Here is a 17,509-nt window from a genome sequence, read left to right on the forward strand (position 1 = left end):
AGTTCCTTGACACAAGTTCAATAGTTATCTTCCACCAACAGTTGTCCGACCTTAACTGATCCTGGTTGGTCATTCCTGTGTAGGATGACTCCTGCAGTGTCCCCCAGGAATATCCAGCTTCCGGAACCCAAGAGGAACCCAAATATCGAGGTGCAAACATTTTTGGAATGCTGCACATTGTCAAGACCTGTTGGGAAAGATTACAGCAATAGTTTCTGCGAACAATCATGGCAACTTCAATTACCCACTAACTGACCTCAGGATTTGTGGCCTTAAGCACAACTTTACCTTCGCAGGTGTCAGCCACGACTCAGTGCAGTAACTGAGGGAGTTCTCTGCAGTGTCCTGGCTAATATTTATCCCTCCACCAACATCGCTAAAATAGATTAGCTGGTCATTGCTATTTGTGGGGACCTCGCTGTGTGCAACTTGGTTACTATGTTTCCTACATGAAATGTGCTATAAAAATGCAAGTCTTTCAGTACAATTATACAATGTGCGTTATATGTTATAATGCTTATGTCCTGATAAAACAGTATATCCATTGACTTAAGGATTCATAAGCAATGCCATGGGAGATCAACTATAATATAATGCCAGTCTTGTTATCTTCTCTTCCTCAAAGTGCAAAAGGCTAAAACCTGAGTTTCTCGCCTTGGTTCTGGACAAAGAAGAGTTTGGATTTTCACGTTGAGTCCTGTGAAGCTTCACGGTATAATGGAAAAAGCCTTGAGCATGTTCACCAGGGGGATGTTCCTTCATTCCAACATTCATATTACACAGCTTAAAGGTGTGGATACGCATATTGTAATGTATGCACCTGTGAGTATGCTCACAGGTTTGTTGAGCTGTTGAGGTCCCCGATGGAGTGCACTCTATGCGGGAGTCCTCCCTCTATTTATCGGGGACTTGGCCTGGAGGGTGGTGCACGGAGCAGTCCCATGCAATAAATTTTAAAGTCGGTTCACGGGCTCCCAGGCCGTTTGCAATTTCTGCGGTCTGGAAGAGTCCGTGTTCCAATTTTTATCGAATGTGCGAGGTTGCAGCCCCTATTCCATTATTTAAAGGGGCTGCTCCTCAATTTCTGGTTGCACTTCAGTCCCACACTCCTGATCTTCGGGCACCCTGTGCGGAGGGGAGCGGGTAGGTCCGAGGGCTTCCTCGTAGGACTGTTCCTGGGCACGGCCAAGGGGGCCATCAGCCGGTCCAGGCAGCGGGCGGTCGAGGGGGTCGTTCAGCCTGACTGCCTGCCTCTCTTCCGCGCATACATCCGGTCCAGGGTGTCCCTGGAGATGGAGCACGCGGTGTCCACCAGTACGCTCGCGGCCTTCCGTGAGAGGTGGGCGCCGGAGGGACTGGAGTGCATTGTCACCTCCGGCAACCAAATTTTATTTGATTTTATTTGTTTTAAAGTTTAATTTGTTTTAATTGCCGGGTTTTAGTGTCCCCCTCCCCTTTTATAGGGGGCACTTGTAAATTATATGATTTTAATGCCCCAAAAAAAAATCACAAAAGGAAAAAAAAACACAAAAACCGCCCCCCCAAAAAAACAACAAAAAAAAAGAGGGCAGTTATAAGTGTCTGGAGTGTCCCCCAGATTGGGGGGCCACTCGATCTAATGTTAATTTTGTACTCCCTAAAAGAGTTGTTGAGCCAATCATGTGATGTTCACAAGACTTAATAAAACCTCAGCCAGTTGGGTTCGGGGGATCCACGATGAGGCAGGTGGTTGTGAGCCTAGTGGATGAACTGGTAATGTGTAGTGTGATTGTTAAACCTTTGCTAATAAACCAACTAGTTCTTAATAGCAATGTGTTGCTATGAATTCTTAAGCAAAGAACCCATGAAGCAAATACATTACACATATCCTTGCCACACTTTTGCAACCCATTCTGCTTCTGCTTCTTCTGTTTCAGCTCACTTTACTGCCCTTATTGTGGACAGGATTGGTGTGCCCTCGTCTGCATGGCCTCAAGGTCTTGGTTTTGGCGCACTTGCTCTTGCAGTTGGTAATTTTGTCCTGGCAATTGCTGGGGCAACAGATGTCAGGTGTGTTGGAGGTGGAACTTATCAAGCTACCAAATGTGATGGTGGTAACATGTCTATGACTTGGATGTCCATACAACAAGGCAGTGGTGACAACAGCTCTGTACAGTTACAGCTTACCAGATATGTGTTCTGCATGTGATCTGGGTTGAAACACAAAAACTGGGAATGTCACCGAATTATACTACACGGTTTCAGTCCAAAGCTTATGATACTTAACAAATAGCATTTGATACTAAGAGCACCAATGCTACAATCTATTGGTTGATACTTTACATCCATGCCTTTGTTACCTCTAGACTTGACTATTCCAGCGCACACCTGGCTGGCCTCCCACATTCTACCCTACGTAAACTAGAGGTGATCCAAAACTCGGCAGCCCGTGTCCTAACTCACACCAAGTCTCGTTCACCCATCACCCCTGTGCTCGCTGACCTAAATTGACTCCCGGTGAAGCAAAACTTCCATTTCAAAATTCTCATCCTTGTTTTCAATTCCCTCCAAGGCCTCGCCCCTCCCTATCTCTGTAATCTCCTCCAGCCCCACAACCCCCCGAGATGTCTGCGCTCTTCTAATTCTGCCCTCTTGAGCATCCCTGATTATAATCGCTCAACCATTGGTAGTCGTGCCTTCAGCTGCCTAGGCTCCAGGTTCTGGAATTGCCTCCCTAAACCTCTCTGCCTCTCTTTTCTTCTTGAAGACGCTCCTTAAAATATACCTCTTCGACCAAAAGTTTGGTCACTTGCACTAATTTCTACTTATGCAGCTCGGTGTCAAATTTGTCATCACATAATACTCCAGTGAAGCACCTTGGGATGTTTCACTATGTTAAAGGCGCTATATAAATACAAGTTGTTGTGGTTGTTGTTTACCTACAGTCTTCCCTCAGCCAATTCTCCTTCCATAAATTCTGCTTGCTGTCAGAGTAAATGGTGCACACATGAACCATAATCTTGGACACACTTTCCATATAATGCACCAGCAACATCTGCGTGCAGCTGATTGCCAGCAATGGCAAAGAAGTTTGGCAAGAACATTAAAAAAAAACAAGGACAAGAAAAATGTCAAGGTCAAGAAGCCATTTCAGTCTGTCAACTGTCAAAGCCCATCCATTTGGAATGTAAGCCTTCCTATTATATCATTGCACTATTTTTGTCTCTATTCAAAGTGAATTTCTTTTGAAATAATCTGACAGTTAATAGTAAACAAGGATTTTTGGTACATATCTCCTTATTAAATCTCTCATAAATGTCTCTTTGCAATGCAGTGACCTCTTGTCATCATCATCGAGGAATACTTGCTTCCACTTTAAAAGTGAGTTCTCAGGTAACTGAACATTCTAATACGGGATTACAGTCTCGGTCACAGGTGGGTCAGACAGTGGTTGGAGGAAAGGGTGGGTGGGGAGTCTGGTTTGCCGCACGCTCCTTCCGCTGCCTGCGCTTGGTTTCTGCACGCTCTCAGCGACCAGACTCGAGGTGTTCAGTGCCCTCCCGGATGATCTTCCTCCACTTAGGGCAGTCATTGGCCAGGGACTCCCAGGTGTCGGTGGGGATGTTGCACTTTATCAAGGAGGCTTTGAGGGCATCCTTGAAACGTTTCCTCTGCCCACCTGGGGCTTGCTTGCCGTGTAGGAGTTCCGAATAGAGAGCTTGCTTTGGGAGTCTTGTGTCGGGCATGCAAACAATGTGGCCCGCCCAACGGAGCTGGTCGAGTGTGGTCAGTGCTTCGATGCTGGCCTGATGAAGAACACTGACATTGGTGGGTCTATCCTCCCAGGAGATTTGCAGGATCTTGCGGAGACATCATTTGTGGTATTTCTCCAGCGATTTGAGGTGTCTACTGTATATGGTCCATGTCTCTGAGCCATACAGGAGGGCGAATATCACTACAGCCTGTAGACCATAAGCTTGGTGCCAGATTTGAGGCCTGATCTTCGAACACTCTCTTCTTCAGGTGACCGAAGGCTGCATTTGCGCACTGGAGGCGGTGTTGGACCTCGTCGTTGATGTCTGCCCTTGCTGATAGTAGACTCCCGAGTTATGGAAAGTGGTCCACGTTGTCCAGGGCCATGCCGAGGATCTTGATGACTGGGGGCAGTGCTGTGTAGCGGGGTCAGGTTGGTGGAGGATCTTTGTCTTACGGATGTTTAGTGTAAGGCCCATGCTTTCGTATGTCTCGGTGAAGATGCTGACGATGGCTTGAAGTTCAGCCTATGAATGCACGCAGACGCAAGCATCGTCCGCGTACTCTAGTTCGATGACAGGTCCTTCCTATCCACTCTATCTAGGCCCCGCATAATTTTATACACCTCAATTAAATCTTCCTCTAGTCCTAGCAACATCTTCCTAAATCTCCTCTGTACCCTCTCTAATGCAATCACATATTTCCTATAAAGTGGTAACCAGAACTGCATGCAGTACTCAAGCTGTGGCCTAACTAATGTTGTATACAGTTCAAGCATAACCTCCTTGCTCTTGTATTCTATGCCTCGGCTAATAAAGGCAAGTATACCTTATCGACCTGTCCTGTGACCTTTAAGGATCTGTGGACATACAGTCCAAGGTCGCTCTGTTCCTTCACACCTCTCAGTATCCTCCCATTTATTGTGTATTCCCTTGCTTTGTTGCACCTCCCCAAATGCATTACCTCACACTTCTACGGATTGAATTCCATTTGCCACTTTACTACCCAACTGACCAGTTCATCGATATCTTCCTGCAGTCGAGAGCTTTCCTCCTCACTTTCAACCACATGGCCAATTATTGTATCATCTGCAAACTTCTTTTTCATGCCAATTACATTTAAGTGTAAATTATTAATATATACTACAAAAAGCAAGGGGCGAGCACTGAGCCCTGTGGAACCCCCTGGAAACAGCATTCCAGTTGCAAAAACACCTGTCATCCATTACACTTTGCTTCCTGCCACTGAGCCAATTTGCCACTTTGCCTTGGATCCCATTAGCTTTTACTTTTCTGACCAGTCTGCCATGTGGGACCTTGTCAAAAACCTCATTAAAATCCATGTAGACTACATCAAACACACCACCCCCATTGACACTCCTTCATAACTCCTCAAAAAATTCAATTAAGTTAGTCAGACATGACCTTCCCTTAACAAATCCATGCTGACTATCCTTGATTAATCTGTGTCTTTCTAAATGAAGGTCTTGAATATACTCAACAACTGAGCATCCACAGCTCACTGGGGTAGAGAATTCAAAAGATTCACCACCCTCTGAGTGAAGAAATTTCTCCTCATCTCAGTCCTAAATGGCCAGCTCCTTATTCTGAGACTGTGACCCCTGGTTCGAAACTTCCCAGCCAAAGGAAATATCCTCCCAGCATCTACCCAGTCAAGTCCTATAAGTATTTCATATGTTTCAATGAGATCACCTCTCATTCTTCTAAACTCTAGAGAATATAGGTCGAGTCTACTCAATCTCTCCTCATAGGATAATCTCCCCATCCCAGGAATCAGTCTGGTGAACCTTCGTTGCACTCCCGCTATGGCAAGTATATCCTTCCTTAGTTAAGGAGACCAAAACTGTACACAATACTCCAGGTGTGGTCTCACCAAGGCCCTATATAATTGTAGTAAGGCATCTTTACTCTTGTACTATTATATAAGGGATAAGCCATTTAGGACCGAGATGAGGAGAACCTTCTTCACCCAGAGAGTGGTGAACCTGTGGAATTCTCTACCACAGAAAGTTGTTGAGGCCAATTCACTAAATATATTCAAAAAGGAGTTAGATGTAGTCCTTACTACTCGGGGGATCAAGGGATATGGCGAGAAAGCAGGAATGGGGTACTGAAGTTGCATGTTCAGCCATGAACTCATTGAATGGAGGTACAGGCTGAAAGGGCCGAATGGCCTACTCCTGCACCTATTTTCCATGTTTCTATGTACTCAAACCCTCTTGTAATAAAGGCCAACATACCATTTGCTTTCTTAATTGCTTGCTGTACATGCATGTTAATTTTCAGTGTACAAGGATACCCAGATCCCTCTGAACACCAACATTTCCCAATCTCTCAGCATTTAAAAAATACTCTGCTTTTCTATTTTTCCTACCAAAGTGGATAACTTCACATTTCTCCACATTATATTCCATTTGCCATCTTCTTGCCCACTCACTTAGCCTGTCTATATCCCCTTGAAGCCTCTTTGCATCCTCCTCACAACTTACATTCCCACCTCGCTTTGTATCATCAGCAAACTTGGATATATTACATTTGGTCATCTCATCCAAATCATTGATATAGATTGTGAATAGCTGAGGCCCAAGCACTGATCCTTGCGGTACCCCACTAGTTACGGCCTGCCAATCCGAAAATGACCTGTTTATTCCTACTCTCTGTTTTCTGTGCATGAATCAATCCTTAATCCATGCTAGTGGATGAGATTTTAAACCGTGGCCCTGTCTGCTTAGGTGGATGTTAAAGGTCCCATGGCACTATTGGAAGAAGAGCAGGGGAGTTATCCCTGGTGTCCTGGCCAATATTTATCCCTCAAATCAACATAACAAAAGTAGATTATCTGCTCATTATTGTTATGTATTAATGCTGAGGGGTCACCAGACACCAGAGGGCGCCGTGGTTGGAGGTCATCGGGCTGTACGCATGTGGCATGTGTGCTTGGTCACCTGTATATAAGCTTTGTCACGCAGGCACTTTTTGGCTGGAATAAAGATGGATGAGGTTGCACCTGAGTGAGTTGACAGTAACCAGACTCTTGAGTCATTACAATTATCTCCTTGCTGTTTGTGGGAGCTTGCTGTGCACAAATTGGCTGCTGCATTTCCTAATTAGAACAGTGACTACACTCCAAAAGTACTGAATAGGCTGCAAAGAGCTTTGGGATGTCCTGAGGTAAAATGAAAGGCGCTATATAAATGCAAGTCTTTCTTTCTCCTGTAATTGCTATCTCTCTGTGTTTTTTGTCCAGTGGATTCTTTAGCACAGTCAAGATCACCTCTGGCCCAAGCATCCAAGGTCCTACCCCAGTGAGGGCCAAGAACGGAGAGGTACTCATCAAGGACAGAGAGGCAATCAGAGCCCACTGGAAGGAGCACTTCGAAGATGTCCTTAACCGAGAATCTGTCTTCGATGCGAGTGTCCTCAGCATGCTACCCAACACCAGATGGAATACAATGTCGGAAAATGTGAGGTCATCCACCTTGGAAAAAAACACAGTAAAAGGGAATATTATTTGAATGGGGAGAAATTACAACATGCTGCGGTGCAGAGGGACCTGGGGGTCCTTGTGCATGAAACTCTTTTTGGGAGTAAACAAAAAACATTAAACCGTGCCCTCCCGATCTGGGAGAAACACCAAACATTTACAGGCCCTTTTATTTTTTTTGTGTTTTTTTTTGTTTTGTTTTTTTTTCTCCAAGTGCCCCCTATAAAGGGGAGGGGGACACTAAAAGCACCGGCAATTAAAACAAATTATCTTAAAAACATAAAATCGAATTAAAATTTGGTTGCCGGGCGTGATGATGCACTCCAGTCCCTCCGGTGCCCACCACTCGCGGAAGGCCGCGAGCGTACCGGTGGACACCGCGTGTTCCATCTCCATCTTGCGAACGTGCCCCACCTCGAGAGGGTCCACCGGCAGGAATGTCCCGCCCACCGTGAGCCCCCTTTCGAGGGCCAGGGACATCGCCCGCTCCGACCCCAGGAAGAACACAGCCTTCCCAGACATCTTGGAGGCTGCGACAATGGCCGAGGGGCCGACGACCCCAACCATCGCCCGCACGCACTCCTCGATGCTCATTGTGGGGTGAGTGTAGCTCTTGACCCCGTGTTTCTTGGTGATAAGTCTGAAAGGTGGCAGGGCAGCAGGTGGCGCAGGAGGTGCCGTGGATGTGGACGCCACCTGCGCATATCTCCTTGCTGGCCCTGCCACCGGCGTGGATGGGGTCGCCATCACGGGGTCCCTTTAAGGGCTACATCCACCCCAAAGTCACAGGCCTTAATGGTCTTAATTGGCCTCGTTTAATAAGACTGAGCAGAGGAGCTCTTAACGAGGCACACCTCTCCCCTAGTTGGCAATTGGGGAGGGGCCTTGCTCCCTCTGCTCAGTTGTTTTAATTGTTTTAAAAAATTAGGAGGAAGGGCTCTCAGAGAGAGAGGGGAGAGACAGAGAGAGAGAGATAGAGAAAAGGGGGTGTGGGAAAGAGGGAGGCTGCGAGGGCAGGTCTCCCCTCACAGCGATGGGTGGATGTTTTTCTTGGGGTGCACTCCCCAGATGATGGAAAAAAAAAAGAAACACAGTTTTTGGGTTGGACTTCGGGTGGGGGGAGAAGATGTCTTCACCTGGGGCAGCTGGAGCCACACAGGCACACACTCCCAACGATGTTTAATTAGGGTACTTAAATATTCTTCAGCCAGGTAGCTCCAGCTATCCCAGGCTAGGCAATGGGGGAGGGGTGCTTCAATTGTGTGTGGGGCCTAGTTGTAAGCAAGGCCCCCACACACACTTCCACACACACACACAGCCCCCGCGATGTTCCGGCCCTCCAAAAGTCTTCTTTCCTTCCCCCACCAATACAACAAAGTCTTTTAGGGGGAATGCACCAAAACACACCCACCTTTGGTTGTTGAAGTTTCTCCCTCCTTCCACACTGGATGGTGTTCTTTTTCCTCTCTCTCCAACTCTCTGTAGCAGTAATAAGGTGGTTGAATTTGCAGCTCTCCTCCTCTCCCTCTAGATGGATTAGAATTGTAGAAAGCCCATTCCCTCCTTCTCTTCCTGGGCTGTTCTCAGGGCTCTCAAGGCCTACCTAGGCAGGAGCAAAGTTGGTAGCTCCTTCTCTCACTGCTCACTCAGCCAACTGAATAGGCCACGCCTCCACTACTCCACCATTGGTGCATGAAACTCTTTTCGGAGTTAACAGAAAAACATTAAACCGTGCCCCCCGATCTGGGGGAAACACCAACATTTACAATGCCAATTTTTTTTTCTCCAAGTGCCCCCTATAAAAGGGGAGGGGGACACTAAAAGCACCGGCAATTAAAACAAATTAAACTTTAAAACGTAAAATCAAATTAAAATTTGGTTGCCGGGCGTGATGATGCACTCCAGTCCCTCCGGTGCCCACCTCTCGCGGAAGGCCGCGAGCGTACTGGTGGACACCGCGTGCTCCATCTCCAAGGACACCCTGGACCGGATGTAAGAGCGGAAGAGAGGCAGGCAGTCAGGTTGAACGACTCCCTCGACCGCCCGCTGCCTGGACCGGCTGATGGCATCCTTGGCCGTGCCCAGGAGCAGTCCTACGAGGAGGCTCTCGGACCTACCCGCTCCCCTCCGCACAGGGTGCCCAAAGATCAGGAGAGTGGGACTGAAGTGCAGCCAGAATTTCAGGAGCAGCCCCTTTAAATAACAAAACAGGGGCTGCAACCTCGTGCACTCAATAAAAACATGGAACACGGACTCTTCCAGACCGCAGAAATTGCAGGCGGCCTGGGAGCCCGTCAACCAGCTTAAAAATTTATTGCACGGGACTGCTCCATGCACCACCCTCCAGGCCAAGTCCCCGATGAATACTGGGAGGACTCCCGCGTAGAGTGCCCTCCATCGGGGACCCCCGCCTCCTCCGGACGGCAAGATGGTGTGCCATGGCGTGTCCGGACGGCAGGCGAGGATGGCAAAGTTGAGAGTGTGCAGGAGCAGCCCGTACAGGAAACCCCTCCGCGCGGAACTGAAAGGCACGGAGGGGATCTCCCCGAGGCGGCTCAAGTTGTGAGGCGCCGGCCCCCGAGGGAGGTTCCGGGGTTTGGCGCCGATGAGGAATTCCGTCCGGACGGGGGTCAGTTCGGACGGGATCTCCCCACGTGCTTGAGCCTCCTCGATGCACCTAACGGAGTCAGGGCCCAGAGCTCTTTTTAGCGACTCGATGGCATCGGCCGCCTGGCGGACGTTGGCAGAATTTAGGCGCCGCGCCAGCGTGTCTGGCGCCATCCAGCCCGCTCCTCCGCCATCGAGCAGGTCCCCGACCCTGGTCACCTCACCAGCCACAGCCCTCTCGTCCGACCGCCACCTAAAACCTTGGTCGTAGAAGTACGGATTCCCGAGCAGCGGCTCCTGCAGGACGGCCGCCACTCCAGCCGGTGGAGAGCTGCGCTTGGTGGAGACTGTGTTCCAGACCCTGATGAGTTCCTTGTAAAAGACAGGCAGCTCCTGGAGGGCGGTCCTGATGCCCACCACATTCACAAACAGGAGCTGCGTGTCGTAATTGAGACCGTGCTGCTGGCGGAAGAAATACGTCGCCAGAGCACGCCACCTAGGAGGGGGCTCGATGTAAAGGTATCTCTGCAGGGTTTGAAGATGGAAAGTCGCGAGCTGGGTGCTGACGCACACCAACGACTGACCGCCCTCCCCACGCGGGAGTATCAAGACCGCCGCAGAGACCCAGTGCTTCCTGTTGTTCCAGAAGAAGTCCACCAGCTTCTTCTGTATCTTGGCGACAAACGCAGGGGGAGGGGTCAAAGTGACCAGCCGGTACCACAACATGGCGGCCACCAGCTGGTTTATGACTAGCGCTCGACCCCTGTAGGACAGCACTCGGAGCAGTCCTGTCCAGCGCCCAGGCGAGCGGCGACCTTGGCCTCCAGCTCCTGCCAGTTCGCCGGCCAGGCTTCCCCGTCGGGGCTAAGGTAGATTCCCAGATGGAGGAGATGGGTCGTGCTCCAGGCAAAAGGCCTGAGCTCCTCCGGCAGGGAGTCCACCCGCCACTGACCCACCAGGAGTCCGGAACATTTTTCCCAGTTGATTCTGGCGGAGGACGCGGCCGAGTAAATCTCCTGGCACTCACGCATCCTCTGCAAGTCAGCGGGATCCTCTACCGCGAGGAGCACGTCATCGGCGTAAGCCGAGAGGACGACCTCCACGCCCGGCCCTTGCAGAGCCAGTCCCGTCAACCTCGTCCGCAGGAGGCGCAGGAAAGCCTCCACACAGACGGCGTATAACTGGCCGGACATGGGGCATCCCTGGCGCACCCCTCTCCTAAAGCGAAGGGGCGCCGTCAAGAACCTGTTAACCTTAATCAGACACTCCGCGGCGGGGTACAAAAGTCGGATCCGGGCGACGAAATGCGTCCCGAACCCGAAAGCGCGCAGAGTTCCGAGCAGATCCACCCTGTCGAACGCCTTCTCTTGATCGAGGGATAGGAAGGCAACCGACAGACCAGCCTCCTGGGAATAATGGATGAGGTCCCGGACCAGATGGATGTTATCGTGGATTTGCCGGCCCGGGACCGTGTAGGACTGGTTGGGGTGGATCATGTGGTCCAGCACGGTGCCAAGGCGAGCAGACATCGCCCTGGCGAAGATCTTGTAGTCCGTGCTGAGGAGGGAGACCGGGCGCCAGTTCTTAAGGAAGCGGAGATCGCCCTTCTTAGGCAGCAGGACAATGACTGCCCTGAGCCAAGAGAGGGGCATCTCCCCGGTCGCCAGACTTTCCCCCAGGACCCGTGATTAGACGCCCCCCAGGACGTCCCAGAACGCCCTGTGCAACTCCACGGTCAGCCCGTCCAGCTCCGGGGATTTTCCCCTCGAGAGCCGGTCGAGGGCACCGGTCAGCTCCGCCAGGCTTAGCGGAGCTTCTAGATTTTCGGCACCCTCCGGGCTGACCTTCGGCAGGTCCTCCCACAAAACTCTATGTGCTTCCTCGCTGGACGGCTCCGGAGAGAACAGGGCCCCGTAATATTCACGGGCCCTGTTGTTGACGCCCTCCGGATCCGAGACGAGAGAGCCGTCGTCGGCCAGCAGCGTCAAGAGCTGCTTACGGACACTCTGCCTTTTTTCCAGCGAGTAGAAGAAGGGGGAGCCGCGGTCCAGATCCCGCAGGAACCGGATCCGCGACCTCACGAACGCGCCTCAGGACCCGACGAGCTGCAGGTCCTTCAGCGCGGCCTTCTTTGCTTCGTACACCGTCCGCAGGGCCAGGTCCTCGACGACTTGACCGAGACGGGACTCTAGGTCGAGCACCTCTTTTTCTAGGCGCCCGACCCTGGCCGCCCGCCTCTTGGTCGACCCCCTCGCGTACTCTTGACAGAAGACGCGGACGTGAGCCTTGCCCACGTCCCACCATAGCCTCAAGGAGGGGAAGCCCCCCTGCTTCCTTCTCCAGTCGGCCCAGAAACGACGGAACGAGTCCTGGAACCGCACGTCCTCCAGCAGCTGGTTGTTAAAGTGCCAGTACGCGGACCCCATCCTCGCGCGGAGCGAAGCGAGCTCCGCCCACACCAGGTGGTGGTCCGAACACGGCACCGGCCACATTGAGGCCGCCGGGAGGCAGGAAACGGAAGCCCGAGACACGTAAAGGCGGTCGACTCTGGACCATCCTACTCCAGGCCTCACCCAAGTAAAGGCGCTGGAGTCGGGGTGGAGATTTCGCCAGACGTCCACCAAGTCGAAGGACCCGACCAGGTCCCTCAACTTCTCCATCGCCGTCATGCACTGCGGGGCACCGGAGCGGTCCCTCGCCTCGAGGGTGCAGTTAAAATCCCCCCCGAGGACAATGCAGTCGCCGACGTCGACGGAGCCAAGAAGAGCGGACACCTCTTCAAAGAAGCGCGTTTGCTGCGGGCCGGGCTGAGCGGCGTACACGTTCACGAGATGGAGCGGCACGTCCCCCAGGCGAACCGTTACGTGCAGCAAGCGGCCTGGCACGGGCTCCTCGACCCCCAAGATCTCCGGCTGAAAATGCAGGGCCAGCAAGATGGCCACCCCACTAGAAGTGGCGGTGAGGTGGCTCATGCGGACCTTTCCTTGCCATTCCAGGAGCCACGTGGCTTCGTCTCCCGGAACGGTGTGGGTTTCTTGCAGGAAGCACACCGCATATTTCCCCTCCCGCAGGAGCGAAAAATTGTTAAATCTACGGCGTGCCTCTCTGCCGCCGTTGATGTTGAGGCTGGCTATGGTTATCTTCATGACTAGAGCATAGTGGAACCTCTACCTAACCTATTGTGGGGGGGGGTGGGTGGAGTCGTTTGTTGACCTCCACTCCTTCAGCAGCCCAGCGAGGAACTTTTTGAGCCGGCGCAGCTCAAGGCCCTGCGTCCTTGATAAGGGCCCGCCTGCGGCCATGGTTTTAGCGGCGGCGCTGACGGAAGCGATGAGCAACACCGGCTCAGACCATCTTTCCAGGGCCAGACGGGCTTGGTCGCGGCGACCCCGGCACTGGACCAAAAAGTCCCGGAGTTCCTTTGCAGGAATGAGGAGGGTCTCAGCGGCGGACGCGAGCAGATCCACCGCCTCACTGGCGATGGACTCAAGATCTTCACCCGTGTCCTCCACCGAGTCCCCGTGCCCCTCCGGGAGGTCGCCGCTAGCAGCCGGCCCGTCGACCGCACGAGATACGGCAAACGGCCCGGCCGCTCCATCTGGCCCTGGCTCTGCCCCGATCCCACCCCCAGGATCGTCGGCAGAGGAGTCCCCACTGGGCTCTTTTAAAATTGGTGCTGGGTCGGGAAGCGACAGTGGAAGGGGTTCCTCCTCCGCCCCAGGAGCCGGGGAACACGGAGAGACCTGGTTTAGGAAGTTCTCCAGGTCCACCAAGTCCCTCAGCTCCAAAGTAGGGGACGAGGGTTGTTGTTCTTCTCCCTCCCCGCCGCCACCCCCCGGCCCAGCGTGTGGATGTATGTTAAAATTGTTTGCAGTGTCAGTTTCTGCCGAGTCGAGCAAATCTCGGGGGAAGTTGGGTATTGGCTGGGCGGGGTCAGGTTCGGCCTATTCGGCCCTGCCCGCCTCAGTCCCCGGGACGCTCGACCCGGCGGCTATGCATTCTTCCGCTGGCCCCACGCCCCCCACGACAGGAAGATCTTTCACGCCATCCCCGGGAGGCAGCGGCTGGGCAGCCTCGACTGTCTCACCCACCCCGGGGACAGATTCCTCGTGCCTACGGCGCAATTTGGGGGCGCCGGTGGGGGACGCGGGACACGTGGCGGGCACCGACTCCTCCGCGGAGGGATGTTGTTCCCCCTCAACCTCATTGGAGCAGCGCCTCCTTTTTTTCCTGGGGGTGCGCGGAGGCAGGGAGACCCCCATGTCTGCCGAGGCCTCCTGCTCCACCCCCCCCTTTTCCTTTTCTTGCCCACGCCCGGGCCCCTCTGTGGTGTTGTTCAAGGGCTCGGGCACGGGCTCAGGGCACCCCGCGCTCGCCGATGACTGGGTTGGGCCGAGCGCGGTAAACAAGTTGTTTGGCGCACCGAGGGGACCCGCCTCTAGATGTTTCGCCTTGTTCCGCGCCTTCTTTCCGGTCGGACGCTCTCCCTCCCCCCCGCCGGAGGCCGTGAAAACAGAGGCCTCCGACGATGCCTGCGCACCTACGGCTCCCGGCACGCGGACGCAACTTGGGGGAGGGGTGGCGGCGGTGCCAGCCTTCGCCGTCCTTGGTGGTTTGGCGGCCTTGGAGGCGGGGCAGTTCTTACGAACATGCCCCACCTCCCTACAGGCATGGCACCGCACGCCGCCCGACGTCCAGAAGACGCGGTAGGCAGTCCCCTCGTACACCACATTAAAATGCCCTTCCGTCGTCTCCTCCCGCGCCAGCCGGATAAAAAGCTGGCGGCGGAAGGAGAAGACGTGGCGCAGGCTGTTCTTTCTGAGGCCGAGCGGTATGGGGTTAATCCCCGACCTTACCTCCCCCAGTTGGTGTAGGTGAGGGAGGAGGAGCTCAGCGGGAACAAAGGGCGGGACGTTTGAAACGATGACCCTCTGCGCGGTGGCCTCGAGAGGGTCCACCGGCAGGAACGTCCCGCCCACCGTGAGCCCCTTTTCAAGGGCCAGGGACACTGCCCGCTCCGACCCCAGGAAGAACACAGCCTTCCCAGACATCTTGGAGGCTGCGACAATGGCCGAGGGGCCGACTACCCCAGCCATCGCCCGCACGCACTCCTCGATGCTCATTGTGGGGTGAGTGTAGCTCTTGACCCCGTGTTTCTTAGTAATCAATCTGAATGGTGGCAGGGCAGCAGGTGGCGCAGGAGGTGCCGTGGATGTGGATGCCGCCTGCGCATACGTCCTAGCTGGCCCTGCCACCAGCGTAGATGGGGTCGCCATCATGGGGTCCCTTTAAGGGCTACACCCACCCCAAAGTCACAGGCCTTAATGGACTTTATTGGCCTCGTTTGTGTTTTGAGCAGAGGGAGCTCTGAAAGAGGCACACCTCTCCCCTAGTTAACGATTGGGGAGGGGCCTTGTTCCCTCTGCTCAGTGTCTTAATTGTTTTGTTTTTTAAAATTAGGAGGAAGGGCTCTCAGAGAGGGGAGAAACAGAGAGTAACAGAGAAAGAGAGAGGGGGGTGGGAAGGGGGGGAAACTGCGAGGGCAGGTCTCCCCTCGCAGCTGTGGGTGGGTGTAATCCCCAGATAGCAAAACAAATAGTCTTTGGGGTGGTCTTCGGGTGAGGGGAGAAGATGTCTTCACCTGGTGCAGTTGGAACCACACAGGCACACACTCCCAACGATGTTAATTAGGGTGGATTAATTGTTTCTTCAGCCTGGTAGCTCCAGCTATCCCAGGCTAGGCAAATGGGGGAGGGGTGCTTCAAAGGTGTGTGGGGCCTAGTTGTAAGCAAGGCCCCCACACACACTTCCACACACACACACCCCCCGCGATGTTCCGGCCCTCGAAAAATCTTTTTTCCTCCCCCCACCGATACAGCAAAGTCTTTTAGGGACTGCACCAATACACCCACCTGTAGAATGGTAGAGTCTCCCTCCTTCCACACTGGATGTTGTTGTTGGTCTTTCCCCCTCTCTCCAACTCTTTGTAGAAATGGTAAAGTTTTCTGCCTTTTCCTCCTCTCCCTCTGGGTGAAAGTTGGTGGTGAAGCCCCTTCCTTCCTCCTCTTCCTGGGCTGTTCTCAGGGCTCTCAAGGCCTTCCAAGGCAGGAGCAAAGTTGGTAGCTCCTTCTCTCTCAACAGCAGAGCTCCTACTGAATAGGCCACGCCTCCACTGCTCCATGCATGAAACTCTTTTAGGGAGTTAACGGAAAAAACATTAAACCGTGACCCCCGATCTGGGGGAAACACCAACATTTACAATGGCATTTTTTTTTGGCACAGAATTGAATTTTTCTCCAAGTGCCCCCTATAAAAGGGGAGGGGGACACTAAAAGCACCGGCAATTAAAACAAATTAAACTTTAAAACGTAAAATCAAATTAAAATTTGGTTGCCGGGCGTGACGATGACGGAAGGCCGCGAGCGTACCGGTGGACATCGCGTGCTCCATCTCCAAGGACACCCTGTAAGAGCGGAAGAGAGGCAGGCAGTCAGGTTTAACGACCCCCTCGACCGCCCGCTGCCTGGACCGGCTGATGGCACCCTTGGCCGTGCCCAGGAGCAGTCCTACGAGGAGGCCCTCGGACCTACCCGCTCCCCTCCGCACAGGGTGCCCAAAGATCAGGAGAGTGGGAATGAAGTGCAGCCAGAATTTCAGGAGCAGCCCCTTTAGATAATGAAACAGGGGCTGCAACCTCGTGCACTCAATAAAAACATGGAACACGGACTCCTCCAGACCGCAGAAATTGCAGGCGGCCTGGGAGTCCGTGAACCGGCTTAAAAATTTGTTGCATGGCACTGCTCCATGCACCACCCTCCAGGCCAAGTCCCCGATAAATACCGGGAGGACTCCCGCGTAGAGTGCCCTCCATCGGTGACCCTCGCCTCCTCCGGACGGCAAGATGGTATGCCATGGCGTGTCCGGACGGCAGGCGAGGATGGCAAAGTTGAGAGTGTGCAGGAGTAGCCCGTACAGGAAACCCCTCGGCGCAGAACTGAAAGGCACGGAGGGGATTTCCTCCAGGCGGCTCAAGTTGTGAGGCGCCGGCCCCCGAGGGAGGTTCCGGGGTTTGGCGCCGATGAGGAATTCCGTCCGGACGGGGTTCAGTTCGGACGGGATCTCCCCACGTGCTTGAGCCTCCTCGATGCACCTAACGGAGTCGGGGCCCAGAGCTCTTTTTAGCGACTCGATGGCATCGGCCGCGTGGCGGACGTTGGCAGAATTTAGGCGCCGTGCCAGCGTGTCTGGCGCCATCCAGCCCGCTCCTCCGCCATCGAGCAGGTCCCTGACCCTGGTCACCTCACCAGCCACAGCCCTCTCGTCCGACCGCCACAAAAAACCTCGGTCGTGGAGGTACGGATTCCCGAGCAGCGGCTCCTGCAGGACAGCCGCCACTCCAGCCGGTGGAGAGCTGCGCTTGGTGGAGACTTTGTTCCAGACCCTGATGAGTTCCTTGTAAAAGACAGGCAGCTCCCGGAGGGCGGTCCTGACTCCCCCCACACTCACAAACAGGAGCTGCGTGTCGTAGTTGAGGCCGTGCTGCTGGCGGAAGAAATACGTCGCCAGAGCACGCCACCTAGGAGGGGGCTCAACGTAAAGGTATCTCTGCAGGGTCTGAAGACGGAAAGTCGCGAGCTGGGCGCTGACACACACCAACAACTGACCG

This window comes from Pristiophorus japonicus, chromosome 16, assembly GCF_044704955.1.
Source record: "Pristiophorus japonicus isolate sPriJap1 chromosome 16, sPriJap1.hap1, whole genome shotgun sequence".
Lineage (NCBI taxonomy): Eukaryota > Metazoa > Chordata > Chondrichthyes > Pristiophoridae > Pristiophorus > Pristiophorus japonicus.